Source organism: Microcebus murinus, chromosome 12 (assembly GCF_040939455.1).
Source record: "Microcebus murinus isolate Inina chromosome 12, M.murinus_Inina_mat1.0, whole genome shotgun sequence".
NCBI classification, from domain to species: Eukaryota; Metazoa; Chordata; class Mammalia; order Primates; family Cheirogaleidae; genus Microcebus; species Microcebus murinus.
The window spans coordinates 82,721,435-82,742,902 of NC_134115.1; the positions used below are offsets into that span (position 1 = coordinate 82,721,435).

The window sequence follows — 21,468 nt, forward strand, 5'->3', positions numbered from 1 at the left end:
ATGGGAAATAGGAACACAGAAAAGTAAACTAGCATTTATATTCTACTAAGTAGGAAGCACATACTAAGTGCTAGACACTATGGAAATTATTTTACCTAATTACAACCACCTCTGGAGGCTGTGGTGTACATGTATTATTTCCCTTGGCAGCCCCACATCTGAACCCCCTTTCGTATGTTTGGGGAATCACCCATCTTATGAGGAAAAGCCTGCCTCCGGATGGTGATTCAAAAGCTAATGACTCAAAGCACCTGGGTCTTCACAGAATCCATTCTGGCAAGTGAACGGAGCATAGCAGCTTCATCTAGTTTCCAGAGAGAGCAGTTCTACCTATAGTGTATGGCACTCCCTAATGGTGTTGGCAGTTCAAACTCCAGTGTCTCTGCCTAGGATCACGTTCCTGGATATATAACTTCTGAGCCTATTTCTCCAGCCCTCCAGAAAATTCTGTGAGGCAACTAATATTCTATTCGTAAGTTTTTTTGCCAAAATCAATATCTGTTGCTCACAACTAGAGTCCTAATACCCCATTTGATTAAAAAAAAAAAAAAAAAAAGGACTAACCACTTTGAAAAACAGTTTGGCAGTTTTTTATAAAGTTAAATTCATTTACCATATAGTCCAGTAATCCCACACCCCACACCTAGGCATTTGCCCAAAAGAAACGAAAATGTTTATAACAACTTTACTCATAATGGCCAAAAACTAGAAACAACCCAAAATCCATCAAATGGTAAATGAATAAATTGGGATAAATCCATATCTTGGATACTACTGAGCAATAAAAAGAAATCAACTCCTGATACATGCAGTAACATGGATGAATCTCAAAAGCATTAGGCTAAATGAAAGAGGCTCAACTCAAAATAAGTCATACTTAATGACTCCATTTATATGATGTTCTGGGAAAAAGAAAAATATAGGGGTAGAAATCAAATCAGTGGTTGCCAGAAGAAAGAAGTAAAGGGAGGGAATGGACTACAAAGGGACCCAAGGAAACATTTTGCAGTGATGAAAATATTTCTACATCTTGATGGTAGTTACATGACTGAATAAGTCTGTCAAAATTCATAGAATTGTATATCGAAAAAGTGTGAATTTTGTATATGTAAAGTATTACATGTAAAGTACACTTCAACAAAAATTACTTTTCTTTTTGTTTTTCTTTTTCAGAGACAGAATCTCGCTCTGTCACCCAGGCTGGAGTGCAGTGGCCCAATCATAGCTCACTGCAACCTCAAATTTCTGGACTCAAGAGATCCTCCAGCCTCAGCCTTCTGAGTAGCTAGTACTACAGGTACATGCCACCACCCCGCTGCCTTTTTTTTTTTAAAAAAGAGATGGAGTCTCAGCCGGGTGTGGTGGCTCACGCCTGTAATCCTAGCACTCTGGGAGGCCAAGGTGGGTGGGTGGATCACTAGAGGTCAGGAGTTCAAGACCAGCCTGAGCAAGAGCGAGACCCCGTCTCTACTAAACATCGAAAGAAATTAATTGGCCAACTAAAAATATAGAGAGAGAAAAAAATTAACCGGGCATGGTGGCACATGCCTATAGTCCCAGCTACTCGGGAGGCTGAGGCAGAAGGATCGCTTGAGCCCAGGAGTTTGAGGTTGCTGTGAGCTAGGCTGATGCCATGGCACTCTAGCCCAGGCAACAGAGTGAGACTCTGTCTCAAGAAAACAAAAAAAAGAGAGACGGAGTCTCACCAACTCCTGAACTCAAACAATGCCCCTGCCTTGGCCTGGCAATGGGCTAGGATTACAGGCGTGAGCCATGGCGCCCAGCCAAAAATGACTTTTAAGAAGACTCAAAGGGGCCTAAAATCTTGCTCAAGGTCACATATATACCAAGAAGTAAATTCAAATTGAAGTTCTAGTTCAAATGCTCATGCCTTGAAGAATAAGGAGATTTTACTAAAAGCACAGAGAGGAGCAGGAAAGGTAAAGAGAACCCAAGCATCCTTTTTCTCCCCAAAACTTTGCTCATCAAAATTTTTCAAAGCCTACCTCAGACCCCATCTCTGCCATATAGCCATCCATTTATTTACTCATTCTACTAATATTTCTTAAATGGCTAGTATGTGCCATGTACTGTGACACTTAAGACACATCTATGGGCCAAGTGCAGTGGCTCACACCTATAATCCTAGCACTCTGGGAGGCCAAGGCGGGAGGATCACTTGAGGTCAGGAGTTCAAGACCAGCCTGAGCAAGAGCGAGAACCACCCCCCACCACTAAAAAAAACAGAAAAAATAAGCCAGGTGTGGCTATTATCGAGTGAAATAGGGAGCCAATGCAGGGCTTTGATCAGATAATGAATATGATCTGACATATTTCTAAAGGATTACTCCAGCCATTGTGTTGAGCCTAGACTGTAAGAGGCAGAGATAGAGCAGAGGATCTAACTAGGAATCTATCAAAGTGATCCAGGTAAGAGATGATAATCAGATGGCAACAGTGACGGCAATAGCGGAAGGGGTAAGAAGTGTTACGACTATACATACACTTTAAGGTAAGGTCAACAAGACTTCCTAGCAGATTGGATATGAAAGTTAACTACATGGGTTCTGGCCTGAACAACTGGAGAATAGCATTGTCTTTATCAGAGATGGGGAGACCTGTGGGTGGAACATATTTTGAAAGGAAGAAAGGTTTGATTTTTAGACATGTTACATTTAAAGTGTCAGACATCCTGGTGAGTAGGCAGTTGGATATATAGCTCTGAAGGACAAAAAAAAAAGAGAACTCAGCTAGAGCTATCAACTCGGGAGCCCATATACAGATAGTACTGAAAGATGTATAAGTCTAGATACAATCCCCAGAGGGCACTCCAATTTTAAAAAGTAGGAGAGAAAGGAGGAAACAACAAAGGAAACTGATAAGGACTGGCCAATAAAAAGTGGGGGGAAGGGGAGACAATGTGCAATATTCTGGAAGCCAGAAGTAAAATAAGTGTATCAAGGAGGAATGAATAATTAACCGTATCAAGTGCTGTTTATAGGTCAAACAAAATGAGGACTGAGAATTGACTGTTGAACTTGGGTACTTTGATGTTACTGATAAGCCTGTCAAAGGCACTTTGAGTTGAGAAGTAGGGGGAAAACCTGATTAAAGCTGGCTTAAAGAGAGAACAAGACAGAGAAACTGCAACCCTCATACTCGGCTGGTTGAAATGTAAAACGGTGCAGTTAGTTTTGAAAAACAGTTCCTCAAAATGTTAAACATAGGGTTACATACGACCCAATAATTCTATTCCAAGTATGTACCCAAGAAAATTAAAAAGATACATCACATGGAATCTTGAACATGAATGTTCACAGCAGCATTTTTCATAGTAGTCAAAATGTGGAAATAACCAAAATGTCTATCAACTGATGAATGGATAAACAAAATGAGGCATATTGATACAATGGAATATTAGCCATAAAAAGGAAGGAAATACTAATACATATTAGAATATGGATGAACCTTGAAATTATGCTAAAGGAAAGAAGCTAGTCACAGAACACCACATATTACATAATTCCATTTATATAAAATGTCCAGAATAGGCAAATCCAAACAGACAGAAGGTAGATTAGTGGTTGCCAGGAACTGCGGAAAGGACAGAACAGAGAGCGACTGCTAAGGGGTACACTTTCTTTTGGGGTGATGAAAATGTTCTGGAATTAGACCATTAGGATAGATGCAAAACTTTGTGAATATACTTAAAACCATTGAATTGTACACTTAAAATAGTCTATTTTATGGTATATGTAGATATACTCCTCTGAATATACCCTGAACTCCTGTGCGTTTTTCATATTCAGATGGCATAACTTAGAACCCTGGTTAGAGGGCCCATTTGAGGGTCAAGGTCATAAATTTAAGAATAAGATCAGTCAGCACAGGTGTGTATAGATGTGTGGGGGTGTAGGCATGTGTTTGCAGCTATGTTCAGAAGCACAGGTACAGGTGGAGAGTAGGAGAAGAATCAATCCCATCAAAAACAAAATATTGATGATGCATGGAAATTGGGGGTGGTAGGAATTCTTGGAGCAATATCCCTGAGTAGTTGAGAGAGGATGACATTTGGAACATAGGTGAAGAGCCTGTCTTTGACAGAAGCAAATATTAATAGTTCATCCATGGTAAAAGGAATGACAGCAGAACGTATAGTATCTGCATGAAGCATGTTTTCTACATGCTTCAATTTTCTTAGTGAAGTAGAAAGCAAGGTTATCAGTTGAATGAGAGAGAGGGTGTTAGGGATTTAAAAAGGGATGGGGTAACTGAACAGCTGTCTAAGAGAGTAACAGAATGAATGGACTAGGTATATATGATTTCATGGCAGCATTAAGGGCCCATTTGAGGGTCAAGGTCATAAATTTAAGAAGATCAATCAGCACAGGTGTGTATAGATGTGTGGTGGTGTAGGCATGTGTTTGCAGCTATGTTCAGAAGCACAGGTACAGGTGCAGAGTAGGAGAAGAATCAGATTTAACCAGAGTTCTATGTTTTGCCAACTGAATATGAAAAAAGCACGGGAGTTCAGGGTATATTCAGAGGAGTTAGCATAATAACTGACTATGGAATTTAAGCTGGGTGAGGAAGAGAGTGTGAACATCAAGGAGATAAAGGACAATGAAAAAGTGGTAGGATCAATGAATCTGAGGTCCATGGAAGACAAGATCACTAGAGGAAGAGAGTTCAAGAAACTGATAAGCTAACATGAATTCAATAATCATCTATGTGTAGGTCATTCCTAAATGCTCAAGTGCAAGAAATCATTTCAGTCTCTGAACAGCAACTGTATTCTTATAATAATCACATAATTTGGCATTCAACTGGCATTTACATATGTCTTCCCCAACTCAAACACTGGCAAACCTAGTGCAAGTCCCATGCATTTTTTTGTTTATCTATTTATTAACTTACATAAATTTCCTAATATAATTCTGGAATATAGCAGGTGCTAATAAATACTTATTGATAGATACAGGATCCTGATGAGTTATAAAGCCATGCAGTGTGGAAATGAGAAAACAGATGAGTAATCAATTGTCCTGTCCACATCACATGTATCAGAGACAGTTTCTCACCATTTACAAATTACTGTCCCTTTCAGATTATATCACACAATTCATTTACTAATCACTGTCCTTCATATCTACTATTCAAAGACACTACAGCTGATGAGGCAATTTTCTATAATGGGTCACAAAAAGTATATACCATTAGTAATTAAAACTAGAGAAGATATACTCAATTCAGTTAATCAAAGGAAAGCCTCTGTTTTAAAATTGTTTTAACTAAAACAGCTTGTATCTTCCACATGCTTTTTTCGAGAACACATGTGTATCATTATTTTAATAAAAAGCATACATACTTTGTTATTTCTGGTATTAAGGGGGGGAAAGCACAAGGCACGGTATGTCCAAAACAAAAAGGTTAAACCAATGTTAAGTTCTAAAGCAATTACAAAATCCTCTTTGCAGAATTCTCTCTCAGTTACAGAAAGTAGGGAGTAAGTGATCTTTCTGTATGTAACCCAGTGGTTCTCAACTCTGTGCATTAGAACAGCAGTCCCCAACCTTTCTGACATCAGGGACTGGTTTCGTGGAAAACAGTATTTCCATGGACCAGGGCGGGGAGGATGTCGCTGCCCTGGCTCCACCTCAGATCATCAGGCATGTTGGATTCTCATGAGGAGCATGCAATCTGGATCCCTCGTACACAGTTTGCAGTGGGGTTTGCGCTCCTATGAGGGTCTGATGCCCTTGCTAATCTCAGGGCGTGGGGGAGGGCTGAGGGGAGAGGAGGGGCTGGGCTTGCCCACTACTCACCTCCTACTCTGCCAACAGGTTCCTGGCAGGCTGTGGACTGGCACCAGTCCATGACTAGCACCAGTCTGTGGCCCAGGGATTGGGAACTGAAGCATTAGAATAAAAAGCACAGGGAGGTTTTTAAGCTAGATGTACTCTCATACCTCTAGAGGTTCAATTTAGTTCATCTGGAATGAGACTGAGGTTATCAGCATTTTTTAAAACTCTCCAGAAGATTCTAACATACAACCAGGTTTGAGAACTACAGACTTAATCCTTTCACCTGTATCAGCAACCCATACTCTACTGCACTTCAGATTTTATATCCAATTGCCTTCTACCCATCTTCATCTGAAGGGCTGCACAAACATCCCAAGTGTAGAAGTCCTATCCTAAAGTCAGCATCATTTCTCCCAAACTTATTTTCTCCTGTTTGACTTTGTTCTTTAGCATTTTAGATTGTGGGGCCAGGCATAGTGGCTCATGCCTGTAATCCTAGCACCTTGGGAGGCCGAGGCAGGAGGATCACTTGAGCCTAGGAGTTCAAGGCCAGCCTAGGCCACATAGCAAGACTACTTCTCTACAAAAAATTTAAAAATTAGCCGGGCATAGTGGTATAAGCCTATGGTCCCTGCTACTCAGGAGGCTAAGGCAGAAGGCTCACTTGAGCCCAGGAGTTTGAGGTTGCAGTGAGCTATGATGACACCACTGCACTCTGCCCAGGAGACAGCAAGACCCTGTCTCAAACAAACAAAATTTAGATTGTGAAATATACCTTACAAACATAAAAATGCATAAAACAAATAAGCACAATTTAATACTACTAAAAAAGTACCCTTGTAGTCATCAGCCAGATTAAGAAATGTAATATTACCAGTACCACAGTCTCCTGTACTTATCTTGGCTAGTATCTAATTCACTCGGTCACCCAAGTCAGGAGACCAGGGGACAACCATCTTAAGATTTCTCCCTCTCCTCTGACATCAAATAAATCCCAAGTACTGAAGACTTTACTACCTAGATATCCCCCCCTTTTTCACAGCATTTTCTTAGTCTAAGCTCTCAAAAGATTTTCTGTCTCTGTCCCACCTGCCCCCAGTTCATTAAGCGAATGAAATGATCCCTTAAGGAAACAAATCTGATTATCACTCGACCCTGCTCCGGGTTCCCTGTATCTTAGGAAGACAAGGTTCTCCACAAACTGGCCCTAACCTCCCTCTCTCTGGCCTCTATGAAACCACCCCACTTCAAAACGTATATGGCAAATGTACTAACTGGCTTACAGTTACCTAAACACACTATGCCCCATTTCCTATCTTTCTCCTGATGTTCTTCCACAGGACATACCCTTCCTTCCCAGTCCTGCACTTGAATTTATCTTTCAAAACCCAATCCAGCCACAATTTCTCCAGAAAGCTGTCCCTGACCCCCAATCCACCCTAAATAGTGATTCATTTCCCCCATCCTATGCTATTTCTGTACCATGTTCTTATCTATAGATTTATCAAACTTATAAACTATTTTTACTGTCACAGCCCAGCTTATGGTAGCCCCATACTTCCTCTAGGAATTGTCTCTTCTCTCCCCCCTACTTCATTCCATCCACCAAAATAGGCTTCCAACAGGAAATATGTACTTCAAAACCCTGCCCTCAAGCATGGCTGAACCCAGGATGATTCCACCTCCCAGGAATTTGGAAATAAAATTAACAAAGAAAATCAGTATGTTGGTTTGGCTAAGAATTGTTAGATGTAAAAGAAAAGCTGTGGGGGCAGATACAGTCTACCACTTGTACTAAAAAGAGAAGAAAGCAGATCTTCAAAGAGGAAAGAATGAAATAGGTGGGCAAAATAAAACAGAGTTAGGAAAAAGTCTTGTGGGCCTTCTAGTTCTTGGTTCTAGCTCTTCCCAAAGCCCCTCTGAATTCCTGCCCTTGCGTTCTGTACACAAGACCTATATCTTTAGAATATAGCTGATTCCTATTATTTGCAAAGAAAAGGTCCAAATAAAACATTACTTTCTTGCACATCTCTTCCTATTTATCCTACTAGCACCATGAAGGCACAGACTGTCTTTGAATCTCTCCATGTGCAAAACTAGCACAGACCCTGAAAAATGTCAGGTACTCAACTAACGACTGCCCTCTATGGAACACTAAGAATCATGCATTTTTACATGTGCAATTTTTAACTCAAAAAATGGTAAAGATTGCATGTCAAAATGTTTTAGGCATAAACTGTAGGGATATCTGAAACTTATTTTGAAAGGATTAAAAAATAAGATGGACTGACAGATGGACAGATGTGAGATATAGCTAACAAAAAATAATGTGAACTATAGAATCTAGAGTTGTGTTAATTGTAGAATATATGGATGTTCACTATATAATTCTTTCAACTTTTTTTGCATGTTTAAACTTTTCTATAATAAAAATTTTTTAAATAAATATAATAGCCATACATCTGCACTGGAAAGGTCTACATAAATACACAAGCTCCTATTAACTCATTTCGTTGCCCTCTGCCTAAAATGAAAACTCAAAGAACTTTAATAAGTACAATAGATGATTTCCTTTCATTGGGATACATAATCCCTTTCCTTTCATTGGGATACAAATAATAGGAATCAGCTGTATCCTTCCTTTCACAGTGTTTTGTCTGTCTTTCCAAGTCACATGCTTCTTTTAAAGTGACAAAGGTGAGGTACAATTAAAATGTATAATAAAACTAAATACTTCCAATTTCCTGCCTCCTTTAAAACCAGTTTTAGAAAACATATTAAAGTTAGAATAATTCAAATCAGTATGCATCAAGACAAAAAGATCTGGCAGCTTTATACCATTAACTTTCTCTTCATAAGACAGAAAAATTGAAGAATCACAGACTGCTGAAACTGGTCAAAAAGACTAATTCTGTATAAGATCTTTATTTCTTCAAGAAAAAAACTAAGACCCCAAGAAGTGAAGTACTTTGCCCAAGATTACTAAGTAACTTTTTAGCAAGGCTCAGACCCAAATCCTGGAGTTTTACTTGTAACTAAAACTTTTACTCATAAAGTTCAGGGCTCTTTGCATCTCTTTTTTTTTTTGAAAATAATATTACATGAAGTGCCTTATGTCAGCATCAACATGTTGTATTTGTTCAACTGGCTTAATTTTTTTTGTAACAGGCATTCATTCCAGTTACAAATACAAGTGAATACAGGAATCAAATTATAACCAGAATTCAAATGACATACCTTATTAAATCACTGTAAATGAACTCCATTAAAATGATCTGAAAGTGTTGTCTCATCATTTTAGGCAAATAAAGAGATAATGACAAAATTTTAACAACACACTTGCTGGCATTCCTTCTCTGTAGTAAAAGGCAAAAATTTTATATGTAACTTTTCCAACAAGTGAAAAATACAAAGCTACAGAAGTTGAAGGTTAAACATTTTTATTCAGTCTATTTTTTTATTCAATATGTGTATGTTAAAATAATGGATTGCAGAGATCTGGATAATTGCATTCTTGCAAAAGCATTCAAAGAATGCTAATCTGAGTCATATAAAGACCCCAATTAGGCTTCAGTGAATTTATGACACACTACTGTATTTCTATTACTATCTTGTCAGACAACTGAAAATGTAAGGAAAAACTGGATGGATTAAGGGACAACTCCAACAAAATACACAGTTAACCCACAGAGCTACCAGTCATTAACTAGATGCAAAAAGAATGGTATTTCTTTGTCTGATATCTTCCCTTTCACATAGCAAAACTAAAGCTGTAAAGAATGTCTAAAGGAAACAGTTTACTATACGGAAAATAAATTGAAATCCTGTTACTTTTATCTATTAACATTCAGCTATACTAAAGTCATCTCTTCTGAAAAAATATAGGAACAGAGTACTCAGCAAAATAGGTTTCCAAGAAAAAATAATCAAAAATAAGAAAACCAGATGAGCCTGCTAACCTGCTCTATTAAAATGGAAATGTACAGAACTCTCCATCTTACTTCCTGATTAATAATCCATCTGTACAGATACTTAACATTCTGCCTCAGTCCACAACTTCCAATCCCTAAATCAGATTACCACAAACTCTGCAGCTGAAAATGCACTCCCAAGAACATTTCAACACTCAAAAATACTAAAATTACTGAGGAATGGTACCTTACACCTTCTAGTTTCAGTAAGAAGAAAGGATTTTTCCAGCTGCTATACTGTAGAAAATGTTCCCAATTTCTTGAGTAGCATGTACTGAAATGGTTTTTACCACATAGTACAGCAAAAATATCTGTGAAATTACAGATAAGCACTGTATTTCACAAGAAAAAAATTTTATTTACTAAGAGAAAATATAACCGTCCCAACATTTTAGTTCTATTTTTAATTCCTTTGCTCATTTTACGTGTCACTGTATCTGCTGAAAGCAAGGCTATAAAGTGTGACTTCTAAGGAGAGTAAAATCTGTTACTTGGTTTTCCATAAATTGACATATCTAAAGTTTGATGTCATTTATGAATGTAATGATGACTGTGAGGTAATGCAAGTTCCTAAAGTACTTTCTGAATCTTCAAAATAAAATCAAATTAATAATTATTATTATGATAATAATTTCCAGTATCTTATAGTGGACATCAGTAATATTAGACACATTGTTAAGGAAGGGTACAAGAGTAGTGACCAGAGCAAGCATAAAAATCGCTGAATAGAATTTTCTAACAAAAAAAAAAAATGTGCTATACAACTGTACTGAGTTTGGAGCCATGAAACCTCGGTTTAAGTCCCAGCTCTGCAACTTCCCAGCAGGTTTCTTCAACATTTATCACCCAAGTCTCTCATTTACAATGGGAATAACAGTAGATAAAGTCTCTACAAAAAAATAAAAAACTTAGCCAGGTGTGGTGGTATGCACCTGTAATACTAACTACTGGCAAGGCTGAGGTAGGAGGATCGCTTGAGCACAGGAGTTCGAGGTTGCAGGGAATGATGATCTAGAGACACTGCACTCCAGCCTTAGCGACAGAGCAAGACACAGGTCTCTAAAAAATAAATAAGGCTACTAGAATGTGCCAAAGATCTTCTATGGCCCAGTTGGTGAAGCAAAGTGTTCTAGTAGATATGCAATTAAACCTAGATTCCCTTAAAGGCAAAGTAAGAGCCATCTAACTTCCAATAACAGAGGAAGACAGCTGCTTAAAAGAAGCATGATCTAGGGCCTGACTACCTACAAAACCATTATAGTAACCAAGAGAAAAAAGTACATTGTACCAGGACAACCTAATTTCAGCATAGGCAGTACAGGAACTCTGATAGCACTGTTTTTCAAAACAAAAGGTCATCCTAGCAGCCCACATATGCATATGAATTGATAAATAGTTGAGATTCAAATAATCTAAAGGTGTGAAAGGAGACTACTGAAGGAAATTTCAAAAATTTGCCCTGCCTTTCTAAGAGTAAATCTTATATCATGAAAGAATTTTATTATTTTTACACACAAGAGAAAAAGCATAACAGACATTGAATGCAGGTATATCATAAAAATAATTCCATATTTTAAAAAAAAAGACACGACCAAAATAAATTCTACATTATAATGTCATCTGGAGAACACACACAAGTTCAATAAATTGTAGAGGCAGAAAGATAAATTCAATTATCACATTATAAAAGTTTCATAATGAGAATCTTTAAGTGTTACTAAAGATTTTCTCTGCAGTGGCAGTAACATTTATGCTTTGCTGCCCTTAATAATAAATAATATGTAAAATAATATATATGTCTTCTTAGTATGGAACGCCTATCGTGCTCTCCCCATGCCCATCAAAATCTTACCTGTTTTTCCTGGGCCACATGTAGTCTCATTGCCACAATGAGGCCTGTTCCAGTGACAAGCTTACTCTGACTTCATTTGTACCTATATCACAAATTTAGGCACTAGATTAGGAAGTCTTGCACTTTCACCCCAATTTCTTATGACTTACTGAAAGCAACTCCTATAGAGCAAGGACCGTCATCTCTTTTTGCCATGCTATTCTTATAACAGGAGCAGAGTAACAATAATAGCACCTGTAACATACTGAATGCCTAGCTCTGAGTGAGGAACTATACGTAAATAAGTTTTAAAAGAAAGTTATAAAATATTTGATAAATATAAATTACTAAATGAAATGTGAATTTATGAAATATGTTAATGAAATGAACATCTGCAAACCAGCCTGACTTGAAAACTAGTAAGTTACTACTACTGTTGAGGCTATCTATACTGTCTTACCTTCAAAATAGCCCTATGAGACATGTATAAGTATACCCCTAAAGGGATCCATGCTCAAAGAAGTCAAGGGATTCATCCAAGGTCACAAAGCTATTAAGTGAGAGTCCACATTCAAACCAAGTCTTCTGACCAAAAGCCCATTTTCTTTCCACCATACCATAATTCTATTGCCTGGATTTGTTCTTCTGCTCTACCTGCTTAAGTCCCAACTCCTCTAAGAAATCTTCTCCAACTACCTTAGCTTATTCATTTTTATTTCTCTTTTCATCAAAGTTCAATGAAAACAAGATCTATATTTCATACTCCTTTTGTTCTCCCCCAATTTTAGCACCATGCTAGACCCAGTACTCAATCACTTAATATACTGCATATGATGCTTTCTTGATGAAACCATTACATTATTTTTTATATATATAAAAGTTTTAAGTATTGTCTGTCCACCACCACAAAATCTAGAGATCCTGAATTTTCTTCAATGTTATCAAGTCTATGAATTCAGGAAGGCAAACTAAAATAAGAAACACAGAGAATATGATTTTACTAGCATTTCACTAAAAGCAACATCACTAATTTTCCAACAAAAAGTACTTCTATTTGTCTTCTCATATCTTTTCTCCCCTTCATCAGAATTGATAGAAGCAATGGATATCACAAAATTTCCTTAAGTTTCAATGAAAGCCTTAAAGAACTGATTTTTCTATATCTTTATCTCTCTATAACATTAGGCACAAACATTGTAATGACACCAATGACTAAACCTTCTTAGGCTTTAATGACTCTGCTGCCACCTTTTTCAGACCTCGGAATGTGCCAGTGTTCCAAGGCTCTATCTCGGGCACCCCCTTCTCTTGCATCACACTTTCTTGTGGCCTCTCCCAGTTTCATGACTCTAAATAATGTCCATGTACAGATCACCATACTGTATCTATAATCCTGATCTCTACCTGGACTCCAGACTAGTATATCTAGTTGATGACTGTCCACTAAACACATAAAGTCATAAAAACAAGACTACTGATTTTTTTTCTCCAAAACCTACCTGTTCCTTTCCAAAGTCTTACTCACTGAAGACCAATAATCATCCACCCAAGTTTTATAAGGAAAAAAAAAATCTAGGCATTACCCTGATTCCCCTTTGCTGCAGATCTGACATATATCAACACATCCTGTCAATTCTACCTATAAATTATATCCTGAACCTTTTCCCAGAATCATCTTTCACCTGGTCTGAAACAGGCTCCTAATTCATTTCCTGCTTTTGTTCTGGCCCTACCTTCAATCCTTTCTCCATACAGTAACTCTAGTCATCTTTTGAAAACATTTAACCTTTTCACTCCCCTATTCAAAACCTTCCAGTGGCTTCTCATCACCCTCAAAATAAAAATCATACCCCTTACCCTGGCCCCTGTCTATCTCACCAACCTCATTTGTACTACTCTCCCTCTCACTCATTACACTCCAGCCATTATGTCCTCCTTTTTTGTTCCTTCCACACTCCATTTGTGTCCCTGTACTGCACTAGCTTGTTCCTCTCTTCCTGAAATAGTTTTCTTCTCCCTTTTCTTCCCAAGGCTGACTCTTTCTTGACATTCAGATCTCGCCATAAATAAGATTTCTTCAGAGGCCTTTCTTGATCAAGCCAATCAAGTATTCACCATGTTCCTCTTCCCTATTTTAATAACAACCTATTTCAATTATCTCCATAGCATTTAACTCTCTCTCTCCAATCTCATTCCAATCTATTAAAACCTAGTGGTAGGCCAGGCATGGTGGCTCATATCTGCAATCCTAGCATTCTGCAGGGAGCTGAGCTCACTTGAGCTCAGGAGTTCAAGACCAGCCTGACCAAGAGCGAGACCCCATCTCTACTAAAAATTAAAAAATTGGCTGGGCGTAGTGGCTCACACCTGTAATCCTAGCACTCTGAAAGGCCGAGGCAGGAGGATCACTCAAGGTCAGGAGTTCAAGACCAGCCTGAGCAAGAGCAAGACCCTGTCTCTACTAAAAAATAGAAAGAAATTAATTGGCCAACTAAAAATATAGAAAAAATTAGCTGGGCATGGTGGTGCATGCCTGTAGTCCCAGCTACTCAGGAGGCTGAGGCAGAAGGATTGCCTGAGCCCAGGAGTTTGAGGCTGTTGTGAGCTAGGCTAACACCACGGCACTCTAGCCCAGGCAACAGAGTGAGACTCTGTTTAAAAAAAAAACAAATAAATAAATTAACCAGGCATGGTGGCCCATGCTGGTAATCCTAGCTACTCAGGAGGCTGAGGCAGGAGGATCCCTTGAGCCCAGGAGGATGAGGTTACAGTGAGCTATGATCACACCACTGCACTCTAGCCCTAAAAGAGTAAGACCCTGTCTTTAAAAAAATAAGAAAGCCCAATGTTAAAGACACTCCATAATAAAGATGTTGATTATCCCCAAGTTGACCTATAGATGTAATGAAATTCTTATCAAGGTTTTTTATAGACATACCCAAACTTATTCTGAAATTTATATGGAAAGATATAAGATCTAGAATAGCTAAAACAATTTAAAAAAAAATAAAATAGGAGAAATCATTTTACCCAATTTAAAGACTTAACATATAGCTTAACATATGGCAGAAAGACAGACACATAGATCAATGCAACAGAATAGAGAACCTAGAAATAGATCCACATAAACATGTCCAACTAATTTCTTAGAAAAGTGCAAAAGGAATTCAATGGAAGTAGTACACCACCTTTTCAACAAATGAGGCTGGAGGAACTGAACAGCCATAAGACACAAACACACACAAAAAAAAAAAAAAAACCTCTGATCTAACCTCACACCTATACAAAACCTAACTCAAAATAAATCACAGACTTAAAAGTAAAACCATAAAACTTTCAGGAAAAAAAACATTTTTAGGAAAAAAACTTTAGTGCATAAGGCTAGCTGAAGAGTTCTTAGACTTGACACTCAAAGCAAGATCCATAAAATGAAAACCTAATAAATTGAACTTCATCAAAATTAACTTTAGTTCTATGAAAGACCCAATTAAGAGAATAAAAAGACAAGCAACAGCCAGGGAGAAAATAACTACAAACCTGCATATCTCATAAATGACTTTGAACTAGAAGAATATATAAAGAAACATCAAAACAGTAAAAAAAAAAAAAAAAAAAAAAAAAAGGCAACCCAATTAGAAAATGGGCAAAAGACATGAATAAACATTTCATTGAAAGGGACATACAGATAGCAAATAAGCACATAAAAAGATGTATAGGCCGGGCGAGGTGGCTCACGCCTGTAATCCTAGCACTCTGGGAGGCTGAGGCGGGCGGATTGCTCGAGGTCAGGAGTTCGAAACCAGCCTGAGCAAGAACGAGACCCCGTCTCTACGATAAATAGAAAGAAATTAATTGGCCAACTAATATATATATATAAAATTAGCCGGGCATGGTGGCACATGCCTGTAGTCCCAGCTACTCGGGAGGCTGAGGCAGAAGGATTGCTTGCGCCCAGGAGTTTGAGGTTGCTGTGAGCTTTGACGCCACAGCACTCACTCTAGCCTGGGGCAACAAGCGAGACTCTGTCTCAAAAAAAAAAAAATGTATAACACCACTGTCCATCAGATATGCAAATTAAATCACAATGTGTGGTGATGTATGTATCTGAATGGTTAAAATAAAAAATAATTAATTGCTGATGGGAATACAAAATGGTACTATGGAAAAGCCTGGTAGTTTCTCAACAAACCTAAGCATGGTCGTAGCACATAATTTAGGAATAGTGCTCCTAGCTATTTACCCAGATGACTTGAAAACTTTCTCAACAAACCTAAGCATGTTTCTCAACAAACCTAAGCATGGTCTTAGCACATAATTCATGAATAGCGCTCCTAGCTATTTACCCAGATGACTTGAAAACTTAGGCCCACACAAAAGGCCACACACAATTGTTTATAGCAGCTTTATTTGTAACTTCCAAAAATTAAAAACAACCAAGATGCCTTTCAATGGGTAGGCTGTGGTACATCCACAGCTGAATATTGTGGTATACCCATTGTGGAATATTATTCGGCAATAAAAAATGGAGACAGCCCACGATAGTGTTAACAAGCCATGTAAAGACAGGGAGAAACCTTAAATGTACTGCTTAGTGAAAGAAGCCAGTCTGAAAAGGCTAGATACTGTATGATTTCAACTGTAAGACATTTTGGAAAAGGCAAAACTATAGAAACAGTAAAAAGACCAGTGGTTGCCAGGAGCTAGGGATGGGAAAAATATGAACAGGTAGAGCACAGGAAATTTTTAGGGCAGTGAAACTATTCTGTATACTATACTGGTGGATACATAACATTATGCATTTAATGTCAAAACCCATAGAACTATACAACACAAAGACTGAACCCTAATATAAATTACAGACTTTAGTTAATAATAATGCATTAATATCACATTATTGTTCATCAATTGTAATAAATTTACTAGGGTAATACAAGACGCTAACAAAAGGGAAAACTTGTGAGGGGTAAAGGTATATATGGGAACTCTCTATTATCTGGCCATTTTCTGTAAACCTAAAACTGCTCTAAAAATAAAGTCTATTAATTTTTATTAAAAAAAATGACATCAAACTCTGGTGAAGATATAGAGAAACTGAATCACTCATACATTGCTGGTGGGAATGTAAAATGGCACAACCACTCTGAAAATGTATAGGAGTGTCTTACAAAAGTAAAAATGTTTTTACCATACAATTCAGCAATTGTACTCTCTGGTATTTATCCCAGAGAAATGGAAAATTATAACTATATAAAAGCCTGTCCCACAAATGTTCACAGCAGCTTTATTAGTAATAGCCAAAACAGAAATAATCCAAATGACTTTAACAGGTGAATGATTAAAGTCCAGGGGTCCTCAAACTTTTTAAATAAGGGGCCAGTTCACTGTCCCTCAGACCATTGGAAAGTCCGCACTGTGGGCCCGGGACGAGTCAGCTGCTAAGCAGGACAGGCAGCAGCGGCAAAAACACCCAGCAGGCCAGATAAATGTCCTAGGTGGGTGGCATGTGACCCCTGAGGACGTCTGGATTAAACAAACTGTGGTACTCATCTGCCTACCAAGGAATACTACACTACTAAGCTGTAAGATAGAACAAACTACTGATATATGCAACAACTTGGATGGATCTCAAGGGAATTATGCTTAGTGAAAAAAAGGCCAATCTTAAAAGTTTACATCTGGTATGATTACATTTATATAACATTCTTGAAATGACATAATTATAGACATGCATTATTATTGAATATTTTATTCCTTATAACAGCATGTGCATCTATAATTATCTCAAAATAAAAAGTTTTATAAACTTCTGAAATCAAATATTTCTCCCTGGGTGGACTAACAAATCTTCTAAAGCAGGAATTCTCAGCTTCAGATGCACACTGGAATTACTTCTAAAATCCAGATGCTTAGGCGGCATTTCGGATCAATTAAATTAGAATCCTTCAAACTAAAACCCAAGCATCTGTATTTGTTTTTTTTTTAACTCTCAGGTAATTCCAGTGTTTAATCAAGAAAGAAAATCAGTATACTCCAGAGTTAAGAGAGTTTTTGTAAAAGCAAACCCTATTAACATGCCAAGATTATTAATAGTTGTTAAGGATATAGCTATATTAACAATTTGCTAAAATCTTAACCACAAAAATTATGCCACTGATAAATGGAAACGTTAACCCAAACCTCACTCACCTTCCAGAAACAAAAGAAGACTCAAAGAATTAGCCCAAGAAGACAATAGTTCACTATGGCATATTTTTAAATAATGTTCCTACTTGACAATGGAGTTTGAATCAGAAGTTGAATAGCAGGTTTTTAATCTGTGAAACTCCTATAAATACAAAAATTGATCTATTAATCTGGCTTTCCAAAATCTTTCAAGCATAAAAGTTATCACATTCTATTTTGTATTTAACCTAAAATCAAAGAAAGAATTTAAAATAAGCTCATGACTTTCACAAGTTTACCTATACAGAAACTATGAGAACAAGGTACAGAACACAAAGCATTTCAAATGAAATAAGTATTCTTTTGCACCTGCATGTGAAAAAGCAACAGTGGCAGCATCGCAAAAAATCTGATATAAAACTAAATGTCATACAAGAACTATACACACCCAAACAAACCCACATACCACATAATTCAACACACTGGGAAAGCAGTGGCAAGTAGTGGAATAGCATGGGGACTGCAAGGATTTTGGCAGACTGATAAAGACATTCACATCTCCTTTGCCTTTTACTATGCCTGTTAATGTTACTAAAGTGGTTTTTGGTTTTTAGGTTTGTTTGGAGGTTTTTTGGGGGTGGAGTGGGGACAGGATTCCAATTATACTGTATAAATTATTAACTTAAAACAGATTGTCAGCAGCCCAGAAAAATTAAGTAAAACAACAAGAATATTATAACATAATAATCTTGACAGTTGTATGTTTCTTAAAACATTAAAGTGATAAGGTCATTTTTAAATATGTGTAATCTTTTTACAAGTTCAGAAGAACCACAAATTATGGAGCTCCAAACCACCAGCTATTCAAAGGAAAATTGTAGCTTATAAAATATTGGCTGACTGCCAGTACAAATGAATTTTTTCCCTCAAACAAGCTTTGTAAGCCACAATACTGTTTCAAAAGTGACTATGATCATTACTCAAACAAGTAGTAATATTATTAGACAGTAAGGTAAGTCAATTCTTGGCCTAAAACCACTGATAAAAGCCTAACAAACAAACTGTTCCTCATCAATATAAGATATCACCCAGACCTTGGAAAAAGAGATCTGAGAAATTTTATCATTACTATTTTACTGTAATTTCATCAAGCAATTAAATAATTAAGAGCATCAATAACAAAAAAAAAATCAGATTTGGAATCCAAACACCAATTAATACATTTATAAGGTAAGAATAAGCACTACCCAACCCCCTCTCCCAAAAAGCTATCTTTTGAAAAATAGCAAAAACTCTACTATGATCCAAAATATTTCCCTCAGCCTGGTGCAGTGGCTCACACTTGTAATCCTAGCACTCTGGGTGGCCAAGGCAGGAGGATCACTCGAGATCAGGAGTTCGAGACCAGCCTAAGCAAAAGCGAGATCCCAGAGACCCCATCTCTACTAAAAATAAAAAGAAATTAGCTAGACAACTAAAAATATATAGAAAAAAAAATTAGCCGGGCATGGTGGCACAGGCCTGTAGTCCCAGCTACTCGGGAGGCTGAGGCAGAAGGATTGCTTAAACCCAGGAGTTTGAGGTTGCTGTGAGCTAGGATGACCCCACGGCACTCTAGCCCGGGCAACAGAGCAAGACTGTGTCCAAAAAAGAAAAGAAAAGAAAAGAAAAAAAAAAAACTATTTCCCTCAATTTACTACCCAAAAGAAAAGGTTAAGAGAAGATACTTTGCAGACAAAGAGATACAGGTTCAAATCCCAGTTGTATTTCTTAGCTAGTAAGTACTTTGTACAACTAACTATTCCAGGCCTAAGTTTTCTCATTGATAAAATGGAAACACCATCACTCACCTCATGTAAAACTGTAGTACAGATCTAAAGATGCAATGCACATAAAATGCATAGCACGGTGCCTGAACATAATAATCAGCTCGCTATAAACAGAGGCCAGAATAGATGAATTACCACATTCAACAATGGAGAAATCAGAATATCCAAAATATTGAGAAGTTAGATGTCTCATATATACTATTAGAGCTAACTCTGAGTTGAAAAAGCTGTAACAATTGCTGCCATGAGTGCCTTCTATTGCTAGGCACATTATTTTTTAAATCTTTATAAAAATTTAATAAGGAAACACCTAAGCACAAGGTATACACAAGGTGCCTCAGGAAGCATTAAACTCTTTCTACAAAATCTTGGTTGTATTTACTCTGTATATACATGTATGTATTTTTTACCCAAAGAAATGGATCTGAATGTTTTTATTTTATTTTAATGACAGTACATATATTCCAATATATGCAAATAGCATATTGCTCATATCTGTGTGATTCTGGCAGATTTAACTTAATCTTTTCTCATCTATCAAAGAGCAATAACATACCAACCTTACCTTTATCATGGTAATTTAAGAAAGGGAAATAAGAACCTATAAAAATAGCAGAAACTATACAAAGCTATAAAAATTAGATAACAATGTGAGAATAAAAATACAAACCTCAACTTAATTTTGTAAGCCTAGCTTAATTATTCTGTATGAATTCTTCAGTCTAACCTAACTAATGTAATGGTTACCTAAACAAGCATTGCACTTTCCAATAAAACAGACTGGCTGCCTCTCTCCATATATGTCACCCTTGTTACAGAACGCACTGCATTAGTCATCTTTTCACAAGATTATATGTCTTACCCTTCAGTTAGACTATAAACTACTGAAGAAAAGAACCTTTTCTCATAATTTATTATCTTTAACAGTATCTAATACAACGCCTTGTCAGTAAAAAATCTCAAATATTTAATGGCCAATTCATTGCATGTCAAAATCAGGCTGTTTTTTATTTCAAGGAATAAGATAGTTTCTAAGACTAAGACTTGTATAGCAATCTGTTCCATAATAATTTGCAGAATATCTACTATTAAAGCTTTAGTCTGCAAATCTGGTCACTCCTTTAGTTAACCAATTTGTCTAACTTCAAATTCTCTAAGTGTAGTCCAGTGACCCCTGGAGATCCTCATCTATTATACAAGGCCAAAACTATTTTCCAAGTAATATGAAGGCATTATGTGCCTTTTTTACTCTCATTCTCTCATGAGTACAGAGTTTCCAGAGGTTACATAATGTGTAAAGATAAAATATCATGAAATATGTCACATTTGGAAGATCAACATAATTCAGTGAACCAGTATTTTCCAAGTGACTAATGCATGATGTTATGAAATCACGTATGGATAAAAGATCCAATCAAAATGCATGATACACCAATGGATTTTGACATAACAGAATATAAAAAGTTCACTAATCTGGTTTCAGATTCCATTAAGAAAATATCATTTCTCAAGTTTTGGGGTAGTATCAAAGAAATATCCAACAATTACCTTTCAGATACCTTTCAGGCTATTAAAATACACCTACCTTTTCCAGCTACATAGCTCTATGAAAGTCAGATTTTCTTCTTCGTATACTTCATCCAGAACATATTACAACAGACTGAATGAAGCAGCAGCTATCAGAACCCAGCTGTCTTCTATTAAGCTAAACATTAACGAGAGTTGCAAAAATGTAAAACAACGCTACTCTTCTAATTTTTTTGTCTTAGAAAAGTTATTTTTCTTTAAAAACATATCACTTCTGCTAATATACAATGGTTGTTATTGGAATTTTTAAATGGACAAGTATTTAAATTTTTTATCAGATTTAA

The 21,468-nt window shown here is 37.0% G+C and overlaps 1 protein-coding gene across 10 annotated transcripts in view; it reads right to left on the bottom strand.

The window, feature by feature from the left end:
- STRBP (spermatid perinuclear RNA binding protein) overlaps nt 1-21,468 on the bottom strand; it is a 133,995-nt gene that overhangs the window by 94,517 nt on the left and 18,010 nt on the right. The window contains exon 2 of one of the 10 annotated variants that reach the window (XM_076009024.1): nt 17,793-17,931. The exons of the other annotated variants lie outside the window; for them this stretch is intronic. The gene's annotated coding sequence lies outside the window, so the exon portion shown is untranslated. The remainder of the gene's footprint in view (nt 1-17,792; nt 17,932-21,468) is intronic. 10 annotated transcript variants of the gene reach the window in all.